The 12,373-nt window shown below is 38.8% G+C and overlaps 1 protein-coding gene across 3 annotated transcripts in view; it reads right to left on the bottom strand.

The window, feature by feature from the left end:
- LOC133575965 (phytanoyl-CoA hydroxylase-interacting protein-like) overlaps window positions 1–8,061 on the bottom strand; it is a 55,905-nt gene extending 47,844 nt beyond the window's left edge. The window contains exons 1-2 of one of the 3 annotated variants that reach the window (XM_061929009.2): window positions 7,810–8,061; window positions 2,060–2,202 (exon numbers count right to left, since the gene is read on the bottom strand). The gene's annotated coding sequence lies outside the window, so the exon portion shown is untranslated. Of the gene's footprint in view, window positions 1–2,059; window positions 2,203–4,287; window positions 4,492–7,809 lie in introns of those variants that run through there. The other 2 variants (XM_061928960.2, XM_072915333.1) reach the window with 2 other exon arrangements.
- Between the last annotated feature and the right edge of the window lie 4,312 nt (window positions 8,062–12,373).

The following is a 12,373-nucleotide window of genomic DNA, read 5'->3' as shown; positions in this document are numbered from 1 at the left end:
TTAGCACACGGCTTCCATCTAAAAGGACTTTTCTTTTCATTTCGGTTTCATAAACGTCATAAAAAGGCAGCAAAGTGCCCGGGCAAATGATAAAGACAACTAGTCCATTGTTATGCACGCTAGTGATGGGTCCGGCAACACCGATGCATCGGCGCATGCGTCGAGCTCATAGAGCAAAACCCTGTGTCGGTGCGCGTACCGCTTTTAGAAAGTCACGTGACCGATCATGAGCTGTTTTGGTCACGTGACCGATACGCCAACTGTGTCGCCTCCTCTGTGCCCTGTGAGCGGCTCTTTTCTACAGCCGGAGAAATAATAACTAAGAGAAATCGTCTAAAATGTAATACGTCGGAAAAACTTTTTTTTTTTTTATAAAAATGTGTAAAAAAATTACATTAAAAAAATTCCCAGTCCACAATCATCCACAACACGTTCTCTTCGATTTCCATGTTATGATACATGTTCACATTATTTATTGACTGTATCTAAAAAAAGATACAAATATATTTTTATTTAAATGAAGATATGAAATAATCCTAAATGACTTGGTTTATATTATTGTATATACTAGGGCAGGGGTCACCAACGCGGTGCCCGCGGTCACCAGGTAGCCCGTAAGGACCAGATCAGTCGCCCGCTGGCCTGTTCTAAAAATAGCTCAAAGAGCAGCACTTACCAGTGAGCTGCCTCTATTTTTTTTAAATTGTATTTATTTACTAGCAAGCCGGTCTCGCTTTGCTCCACATTTTTAATTCTAAAAGAGACAAAACTCAAATAGAATTTGAAAATCCAAGAAAATATTTTAAAGACTTGGAATAAATGGTAGAAAATGGATGGATGGATGGGTCTTCACTTGTTTAAATAAATTCATTTATTTTCTTACTTTGCTTCTTATTACTTTTAGAAATACAATTTTAGAGAAAAAAATACAACCTTAAAAATGATTTTAGGATTTTTAAACAAATATACCTTTTTACCTTTTAAATTTCTTCCTCTTCTTTCCTGACAATTTAAATCAATGTTCAAGTAAAAAAATTGTTTTATTATTGTGAAGAATAATAAATATTTTAGCTTCTGGTTTTTCGACGAAGAATATTTGTGAAATATTTCTTCAAACCTACTATGATTAAAATTCAAAAACATTATTCTGGCAAATCTAGAAAATCTGTAGAATCAAATTTAAATCTTATTTCAAAGTATTTTGAATTTCTTTTAAAATTTTTGTTCTGGAAAATCTAGAAGAAATAATTATTTGTCTTTGTTAGAAATATAGCTTGGTCCAATTTGTTAAATATTCTAACAAAGTGCAGATTGGATTTTAACCAATTTAAAACATGTCATCAAAATTCTAAAATTTAATCAGGAAAAATGACTAATGATGTTCCATAAATTCTTTTTTAAATTTTTTCAAAAAGATTCAAATTAGCTAGTTTTTCTCTTCTTTTTGTCGGTAGAATTTTGAATTTTAAAGAGTCGAAATTGAAGATAAACTATGTTTCAAAATTGTATTTTAATTTTTTTCGTGTTTTCTCCTCTTTTAAACCGTTCAATTAAGTGTTTTTTTCATCATTTATTCTCTACAAAAAACCTTCCGTAAAAGGAAAAAAAAATGTACGACGGAATGACAGACAGAAATACCCATTTTTTTTTATATATATATAAATGTATTTATTTAGCTATTCTTGTTTAAATCACACTTACGTGTAACTTACAAATGACAATATATTTATTTATTTAAGTGTGTATCAAACTGGTAGCCCTTCGCATTAATCAGTACCCAAGAAGTAGTTTTTGGTTTCAAAAAGGTTGGTGACCCCTGTACTAGGGCATCAAATCAGTGTCAGTTGAGTCGGTCCATAGGTTGCCTGTAGGGATTTTTAATGTCCAGCAGATGTCAGTATTTAGTGACACAGTATCGACACAGTATCAATACAGTTTTGCAATGTGTCGAAACGCTTCATGACGCCTCATCAACCCATCACTAATGCACGCCATGTTTGCTACATTTCTCTTTGCGGCCCTTTGCACAGAAGAGGAGGAGGAAGATGCAGGTTCCTACCTCCATCCATCACCAGTCAACCTTATCCCCTCCAGCCTCAGTCATCATGACTAAGGATCAGTTCTTCAGTGCAGGAAAAATGGGAAGAGATGCACTGGCGAAAGTAAACAACCTCCATCATCTGCCAGCTGATGGTCATCTGCCTTCATTGGAATGACATGTTTTTGTTTCACTTTAAAGACAATGGAAACTAGACATGCTCAAGATAATAACATTGTATGTTGAAATTTACTGTTATAGGGAAATTCAATTTTTTTCTTTATATTTAATTACATGTGTACCGTATTTTCCGCACTATTAGCCGCACCTAAAAACCACAAATTTACTCAAAAGCTGACAGTGCGGCTTTTAACCCGGTGCGCTTTATATATGGATAAATATTAAGATTCATTTTCATAAAGTTTCGATCTCGCAACTACGGTAAACAGCCGCCATCTTTTTTCTCCGTAGAAGAGGAAGTGCTTCTTCTTCTACGCAAGCAACCGCCAAGGTAAGCACCCGCCCCCATAGAACAGGAAGCGCTTCTTCTTCTACTGTAAGCAACCACCCGCCCGCGTAGAAGAAGAAAAAGCGCGCGGATATTACCGTACGTTTCATTTCCTTTGTGTGTTTACATCTGTAAAGACCACAAAATGGCTCCTACTAAGCGACAGGGATCCGGTTCATGAAAAGACGCAATCTCTCCATCCGCACACGGATTACTATTTCACAGCAACTGCCTAAAGACTTTCAAGAAAAGCTGGCTACTTTCCGTGCATATTGTAAAAACAAGATAGCTGAAAAAAAGATCCGGCCAGAGAACATTATCAACATGGACGAGGTTCCACTGACTTTTGATATTCCTGTGAACCGCACTGTGGATACAACGGGAGCACGTACGGTGAATATTCGCACCACAGGGAATGAGAAGTCATCCTTCACTGTGGTTCTAGCTTGCCATGCTAATGGCCAGAAACTTCCACCCATGGTGATATTCAAAAGGAAGACCTTGCCAAAAGAGACCTTTCCAGCCGGCGTCATCATAAAAGCTAACTCGAAGGGATGGATGAAGAAAAGATGAGCGAGTGGTTAAGGTAAGTTTAAGTTTACGCGAAGAGGCCGGGTGGCTTTTTTCACGCAGCTCCGTCCATGTTGATATACGATTCCATGCGCGCCCACATCACGCTGGTTTTAATATATTATTAAAGTTTGACTGACCTATTTGACTGTTTTTTTGACATTCCTTTAGCGCAGTTAGATGCGGCTTACAACACGGGGCGGCTTATAGGTGGACAAAGTTTTGAAATATGCCGTTCATTGAAGGCGCGGCTTATAACCCAGGGCGCCTTATGGTGCGGAAAATACGGTAACCTATTTTTATGGACTTGCCTCTTTGTGATGTTAAGTTCCTGTTACAAGCTGTTGTACAGTATATGCCTTGAGCTTCCTGTGATAAAATGGCAATCAAGGTAATCAAAAAGGTCAACCAACGAACGATATGTCTCTACAGAATCTCCTCTCTGGTCAACAAAAGCACCATGAAGATTCTGGCGGGAACTCTCGTTCAACCCTTTTTCGATTACGCATGCACCTCCTGGTACCCTAGCACCTCCAAAACCCTCAAATCTAGACTCCAAACATCCCAGAACAAGCTAGTCAGATTACTTCTAGACCTCCACCCCAGATCACACCTCACTCCTACCCACTTCTCCAAAGTGGGCTGGCTCAGGGTGGAGGACAGAGTAAAACAACTTGCACTGAGCCTGGTCTATAAAATCCGCTACACCTCACTGATACCGAAGTACATGTCAAACTACTTCCTTAACGTAAATGACCGCCATAACCACAACACCAGGGGGAGCTCTACTAACCACGTTAAACCCAGATTCCGATCTAACAAAGGTCTTAACCAGAGGTGGGTAGAGTAGCCAGAAATTGTACTCAAGTAAGAGTACTGTTACTTTAGAGATTTATTACTCAAGTAAAAGTAAGGAGTAGTCACCCAAATATTTACTTGAGTAAAAGTAAAAAGTATGTTGTGAAAAAACTACTCAAGTACTGAGTAACTGATGAGTAACATACACACTCATATCATATATATATATGTATATATATATACATATACATTTATATGTATTTATTTTGCTGTTTTTGTTTACATGTTAAAGGTATTTTAATGAATATACATGCATGTTTAACATATAGATTCCTTTCTTTCATGAAGACTAGAATATAAGTTGGTGTATTACCTGATTCTGATGACTTGCGTTGATTGTAATCAGACAGTAGTGATGATAACGTCCACGTTTTCAAATGGAGGAGAAGAAAAGTTCCTCCTTTCTGTCTAATACCACATGAAAGTGGTGGGTTTTTGGCATCTTATTTGTCCAGCTTCCATATTCGTTTTTATACACATTACAAGAAATATATTAGCGTCAAACTCCGTAACTTGCTAGCTTGTTTGCGCTGGCTTTCGGAGACTCTTATTTTGAAAGCGCAGGCGCGATGGAGTGGCACTTTTATTGTGAAGACAGGAACGTCCTCATGTGCGATCAGTCTTTAGGCTTTTGACGGGATGCACGGTTGAAATAAATAAGTATATTTTTTCCTTCACACTTTTGATTGATTGATTGGAACTTTTATTAGTAGATTGCACAGTTCAGTACATATTCCGTACAATTGACCACTAAATGGTAACACCCCAATAAGTTTTTCAACTTGTTTAAGTCAGGTCATGTGACCGCCTGGCTCTGTTTGATTGGTCCAACGTCACCAGTGACTGCATCTGATTGGTGGAACGGAGTGAAACGTCACCAGTAAGGCAGGCACTATGAAGGTCTGTCTGACAGACCAAAACAAACAAAGCGTGCATTAACAGATCGATAAAAATTAGTAGCGAGTAGCGAGCTGAATGTAGATAAAAGTAGCGGAGTAAAAGTAGCGTTCCTTCTCTGTAAATATACTTAAGTAAAAGTAAAAGTATGTTGCATTAAAACTACTCTTAGAAGTACAATTTATCCCAAAAGTTACTCAAGTAGATGTAACGGAGTAAATGTAGCGCGTTACTACCCACCTCTGGTCTTAACTCATTCTCTTTCTATGCCACATCAATGTGGAATGCGCTCCCAACAGGTGTAAAAGAAAGTGCATCTCTATCCTCCTTCAAAACCGCACTAAAACAACACCTCTAGGCAACTTCAACCCTTGACTAACACCCTCCCCCTTCCACATCCCACCTCCCCGGATTGTAAATAACCAAATGTAAACAATCAAATGCATTTCTAATGTATATACTTGTTCTTATGCTATCTGAACTCACTATGTTCTCTGCTCGCTGTACATATCCTACCAAGTCACACCTACACTCTTTCAATGTCCATTTCTCTGATGATGCAATTGTTGATGACTGAAGTGCTGATATCAACAAAACCCTCCTCATCCCAACCCCCGGATTGTAAACAATGTAAATAATTCAATGTATATACTCTGATGATTATCTTGTTTGATGACTGTATTATCCATCCATTTTCTACCGCTTATTCCCTTTGGGGTCGCTGGAGCCTATCTCAGCTACAATCGGGCGGAAGGCGGGGTACACCCTGGACAAGTCGCCACCTCATCGCAGGGCCATGATGATAGTATATATTTGTACCATGAATTGATTTAAGTGGACCCCGACTTAAACAAGTAGAAAAACTTATTGGGGTGTTACCATTTAGTGGTCAATTGTACGGAATATGTACTGAACTGTGCAATCTACTAATAAAAGTTTCAATCAATCGATCAATCAAAACTCTTATTTTGAAGGCGCTATGAGCGGAAGTGGTGATAGGTTGTGGTGGAGCGTAGTTTTGAAAAAAAAAAAACGCAATAAAGTGGTCCTCGTGTAAAACTGGAGCCTCCGTGTTTGTTATTTTGTAGTTTTATACAGTATAGGCAACATATGGACGATGGATTCTGATGCGTCATCTATGTTGCTGCTTCTTGATCTTAGCGCTGCTTTCCATACCGTCGATCATAATATTTTATTAGAGCGTATCAAAACACGTATTGGTATGTCAGACTTAGCTTTGTCGTGGTTTAACTCTTATCTTACTGACAGGATGCAATGCGTCTCCCATAATAATGTGACCTCGGACTATGTTAAGGTAACGTGCGGAGTTCCTCAGGGTTCGGTTCTTGGCCCTGCACTCTTTAGTATTTACATGCTGCCGCTAGGCGACATCATACGCAAATACGGTGTTAGCTTTCATTGTTATGCTGATGACAGCCAACTCTACATGCCCCTAAAGCTGACCAACACGCCGGATTGTAGTCAGCTGGAGGCGTGTCTTAATGAAATTAAACAATGGATGTCCGCTAACTTCTTGCAACTCAACGCCAAGAAAACGGAAATGCTGATTATCGGTCCTGCTAAACACCGACATTTATTTAATAATACCACCTTAACATTTGACAACCAAACAATTACACAAGGCGACTCAGTAAAGAATCTGGGTATTATCTTCCACCCAACTCTCTCCTTTGAGTCACACATTAAGAGTGTTACTAAAACGGCCTTCTTTCATCTCCGTAATATCGCTAAAATTCGTTCTATTTTATCCACTAGCGACGCTGAGATCATTATTCATGCGTTCGTTACGTCTCGTCTCGACTACTGTAACGTATTATTTTGGGGTCTCCCTATGTCTAGCATTAAAAGACTACAGTTGGTACAAAATGCGGCTGCTAGACTTTTGACAAGAACAAGAAAGTTTGATCATATTACGCCTATACTGTATATACCTTTATATACATATATACATATATATATATACCTATACTGGCTCACCTGCACTGGCTTCCTGTGCACTTAAGATGTGACTTTAAGGTTTTACTACTTACGTATAAAATACTACACGGTCTAGCTCCGTCCTATCTTGTCGATTGCATTGTACCATATGTCCCGGCAAGAAATCTGCGTTCAAAGAACTCCGACTTATTAGTGATTCCCAGAGCCCAAAAAAAGTCTGCGGGCTATAGAGCGTTTTCTATTGGGGCTCCAGTACTATGGAATGTTCTAGCAGTAACAGTTAGAGATGCTACCTCAGTAGAAGCATTTAAGTCCCATCTTAAAACTCATTTGTATACTCTAGCCTTTAAATAGCCCCCCTGTTAGACCAGTTGATCTGCCGTTTCTTTTCTTCTCTCCTCTGCTCCCCTCTATCCCTTGTGGAGGGGGGGTGGGCACAGGTCCGGTGGCCATGGATGAAGTGCTGGCTGTCCAGAGTCGGGACCCGGGGTGGACCGCTCGCCTGTGCATCGGCTGGGAACATCTCTGCGCTGCTGACCCGTCTCCGCTCGGGATGGTGTCCTGCTGGCCCCACTATGGACTGGACTCTCACTATTATGTTGGATCCACTATGGACTGGACTCTTACTATTATGTTGGATCCACTATGGACTGGACTCTTACTATTATGTTGGATCCACTATGGACTGGACTCTCACAATATTATGTCAGACCCACTCGACATCCATTGCTTTCGGTCTCCCCTAGAGGGGGGGGGGGGGTTACCCACATATGCGGTCCTCTCCAAGGTTTCTCATAGTCATTCACATCGACGTCCCACTGGGGTGAGTTTTTCCTTGCCCTTATGTGGGCTCTGTACCGAGGATGTCGTTGTGGCTTGTGCAGCCCTTTGAGACACTTGTGATTTAGGGCTATATAAATAAACATTGATTGATTGATTGATATATAAACCCTCGGTTACTTTGGTTACACATATTTACCTTAACGATGAAACGCATCGCTTATCCGTGTTTTGACCCTCAAAAGCTGCCGTAGCCGAGCGAACAGAGACTTCCGGTATTAGCAATGCAAGCTAATAGCCACTAGCGACGGAATTTAGAGAACAAATAAACAGTTACTATAGATTTGAATTGGAAAAAAAATACAACAATGATTTTAGTCACAAAACCGCCACTTGAAGTGATTGAAAAGAGCGCCGTTCCACACGAGGGACTTTGCCGTCAACAAGCTTGGTCCCCCGCCCACGTGACCTAAAACGCAGTGCATTCTGGGAAGTGGCGGCAGTGACACCCCGCGCTGAACAAGTTAAAACGCAGGCCGGTGAGGAGTGAGTTATATTTATCACCTCCAGTAAAAAAAAAGGTAAAAAAAAATAAATAACACACACAAAAAAGGAAAAACCGCAAATGGACCGAATGAAAGAAAACGTATTGCGTCAAACTCAACCGAGTACAGACCAGCGGACTGCAATGCATTCTGGGACTTGTAGTATAAACACAATTGTGTATGCTCTTTGGCCAGTTTCGACACATTTGATGTACAAATTAAAGTCAATCACACTGTGCCTGCTTATGAAAAAGACTTGTTATGATAAAATAATAATAATAATAATAATGCAGTATTATTATTACTATCAACTGTCGGGTGGTGAGGTTGAGTTTTGTGGTGCAAAATGTTGTACAATTGTATGACCTAGTGATGGGTCCGGCAACACCGATGCATCGGCGCATGCGTCGAGCTCATAGAGCAAAACCCTGTGTCGGTTTTAGAAAGTCACGTGACCGATCATGAGCTGTTTTGGTCACGTGACCGATACGCCAACTGTGTCGCCTCCTCTGTGCCCTGTGAGCGGCTCTTTTCTACAGCCGGAGAAATAATAACTAAGAAGAGAAAGCGTCTAAAATGTAATACGTCGGAAAAACTTTTTTTTTTTTTTTTTTTTTAATAAAAATGTGTAAAAAAATTTAATTAAAAAAAATTCCCAGTCCACAATCATCCACAACACGTTCTCTTAGATTTCCATGTTATGATACATGTTCACATTATTTATTGACTGTATCTAAAAAAAGATACAAATATATTTTTATTTAAATGAAGATATGAAATAATCCTAAATGAAATATTTATATTATTGTATATACTAGGGCAGGGGTCACCAACGCGGTGCCCGCGGTCACCAGGTAGCCCGTAAGGACCAGATCAGTCGCCCGCTGGCCTGTTCTAAAAATAGCTCAAAGAGCAGCACTTACCAGTGAGCTGCCTCTATTTTTTTAAATTGTATTTATTTACTAGCAAGCTGGTCTCGCTTTGCTCCACATTTTTAATTCTAAAAGAGACAAAACTCAAATAGAATTTGAAAATCCAAGAAAATATTTTAAAGACTTGGAATAAATGGTAGAAAATGGATGGATGGGTCTTCACTTGTTTAAATAAATTCATTTATTTTTTACTTTGCTTCTTATTACTTTTAGATATACAATTTTAGGGAAAAAATACAACCTTAAAAATTATTTTAGGATTTTTAAACAAATATACCTTTTTACCTTTTAAATTTCTTCCTCTTCTTTCCTGACAATTTAAATCAATGTTCAAGTAAATTTATTTTTTATTGTAAAGAATAATAAATATTTTAGCTTCTGGTTTTTCGACGAAGAATATTTGTGAAATATTTCTTCAAACTTACTATGATTAAAATTCAAAAAAAATTATTCTGGCAAATCTAGAAAATCTGTAGAATCAAATTTAAATCTTATTTCAAAGTAGTTTGAATTTCTTTTAAAATTTTTGTTCTGGAAAATCTAGAAGAAATACTGATTTGTCTTTGTTAGAAATATAGCTTGGTGCAATTTGTTAAATATTCTAACAAAGTGCAGATTGGATTTTAACCAATTTAAAACATGTCATCAAAATTCTAAAATTTAATCAGGAAAAATGACTAATGATGTTCCATAAATTCTTTTTTTAATTTTTTTCAAAAAGATTCAAATAAGCTAGTTTTTCTCTTCTTTTTGTTGGTTGAATTTTGAATTTTAAAGAGTCGAAATTGAAGATAAACTATGTTTCAAAATTGTATTTTAATTTTTTTCGTGTTTTCTCCTCTTTTAAACCGTTCAATTAAGTGTTTTTTTTTCATCATTTATTCTCTACAAAAAACCTTCCGTAAAAGGGAAAAAAAATGTACGACGGAATGACTTGCCAAAAGAGACCTTTCCAGCCGGCGTCATCATAAAAGCTAACTCGAAGGGATGGATGGATGAAGAAAAGATGAGCGAGTGGTTAAGGGAAGTTTACGCAAAGAGGCCGGGTGGCTTTTTTCACGCAGCTCCGTCCATGTTGATATACGACTCCATGCGCGCCCACATCACAGATGGTGTCAAAAAACAAGTGAAGGACACAAATACAACACTCGCCGTCATTCCGGGTGGATTAACCAAAGAACTCCAACCGCTGGATATTGGTGTCAACAGGGCATTCAAATCACGACTGCGAACGGCGTGGGAACAATGGATGACCGAAGGCGAACACACCTTCACTAAGACAGGGAGACAGCGCCGGACGACATACGCCAACATTTGCCAGTGGATCGTAAATGCCTGGGCAGATATTTCGGTCACAACTGTGGTCCGAGCTTTCCGGAAGGCAGGATTCATAGAACTGCTGGACAACAGTGACACTGACTCCGATGACTTCGACGAGACGGAACCGGCCATTTTGGATCCCACATTTGCCCAACTTTTCAATTCGGACACCGAAGACGAAGAATTCGAAGGATTTACGAATGAAGAATAACTTCAGAAGGTGAGCGCTATGTTTATTTTGTGTGTTGTGACATTAACGTTCGAGCAACATTATGTTGCTATTGCTCTGCACTATTTTGAATTTTACTATGTTTGTGATTGCACATTTGCGTACATTTTGGGACAGAGTTGTTAGAACGCTGGTTTTTAATATATTATTAAAGTTTGACTGACCTGTCTGACTGTTTTTTTGACATTCCCTTTAGCGCAGCGTAGGCGCGGCTTATAGTCCGGGGCGGCTTATAGGTGGACAAAGTTTTGAAATATGCCATTCATTGAAGGTGCGGCTAATAATCCGGTGCGCCTTATAGTGCGGAAAATACGGTAAGTGTTTTTTTCATCATTTATTCTCTACAAGAAACCTTCCGTAAAAGGAAATAAAAAATGTACGACGGAATGACAGACAGAAATACCCATTTTTTTTATATATATAAATGTATTTATTTAGCTATTCTTGTTTAAATCACACTTACGTGTAACTTACAAATGACAATATATTTATTTATTTAAGTGTGTATCAAACTGGTAGCCCTTCGCATTAATCAGTACCCAAGAAGTAGTTTTTGGTTTCAAAAAGGTTGGTGACCCCTGTACTAGGGCATCAAATCAGTGTCAGTTGAGTCGGTCCATAGGTTGCCTGTAGGGATTTTTAATGTCCAGCAGATGTCAGTATTTAGTGACACAGTATCGACACAGTATCAATACAGTTTTGCAATGTGTCGAAACGCTTCATGACGCCTCATCAACCCATCACTATGACCTGTGTGTGCTGATGCTCACCTTTGCTGTGAAGATGCAACCGATGGAGGCGGTGCAAGGATGCAGGAGGACGCTGCAGTCGTGTGCACGACTTCGACATCAGCGGAAAGGAAAAGACAAACAGTCAAGTGTGCCTCGCTGAAGTCTGAGGGGAGTTAATGGAGCGTGCGAGTGGATCATCCATCCTTGCTTCTCATCACGGAACTTAAAAGGTAGAAAAAAATGCAGACATTTGACACAAACAGCAAGGTAGTTATCTTCTCTACAATTTACTGCTCACATCCCCCATGCACAGAGTCTTCATGCGGCCCGCCACCAATGAGTGTCTCACACTTGCCAGCGACGTGATGGACGGCACAAATGGGACACCACTTGGAAATAACGTTAAGACAAAAAAAAGCACGATGTGGAACATTGGCACACTAATCATTGTTTTCCTCCTCCATTTAACACACAGTAACCACTGTTTACATCGTGCGCTTACACAACAAACACACAGGCAGAGGATAGTGTGTGTGTGTGTGTGTGTGTATGCAAATGAGTCACACACTGCTGCTGATGAACACGCTTCAGTGGTGCCACCTGTTAGAGTGCCACCCTCCTCACCACGCGCCATATGCACGACTATTTCATGCCATAAAAACATATTTGAAAAATACATTATAAAAAAAAGTACATTACACATTAAAACATTTTTTTTTTAAATGTAATTAAAAAAAAAGAAAAAAATCCCCTCCTTTCAAAACAACAGAACCAAACCCCCCCAAAAAACAAAGTTCAATGGCTAATCAAAAAGGAAAATAAATTATATGCTGTATAATATATACTTTATCAGCATATATATATATATATATATATATATATATATATATATATATATATATATATATATATATATATATATATATATATATATATATATATATATATATATCCCTCAACAAGCGCAGCGAAATTGTAACAACATGCCGCCATAGACGGAAACACC

Source organism: Nerophis lumbriciformis, linkage group LG02, assembly GCF_033978685.3.
Source record: "Nerophis lumbriciformis linkage group LG02, RoL_Nlum_v2.1, whole genome shotgun sequence".
Lineage (NCBI taxonomy): Eukaryota > Metazoa > Chordata > Actinopteri > Syngnathiformes > Syngnathidae > Nerophis > Nerophis lumbriciformis.
The sequence above is the reverse complement of the archived record's forward strand: the minus strand, read 5'-3'. Positions and strand labels throughout refer to the sequence as shown.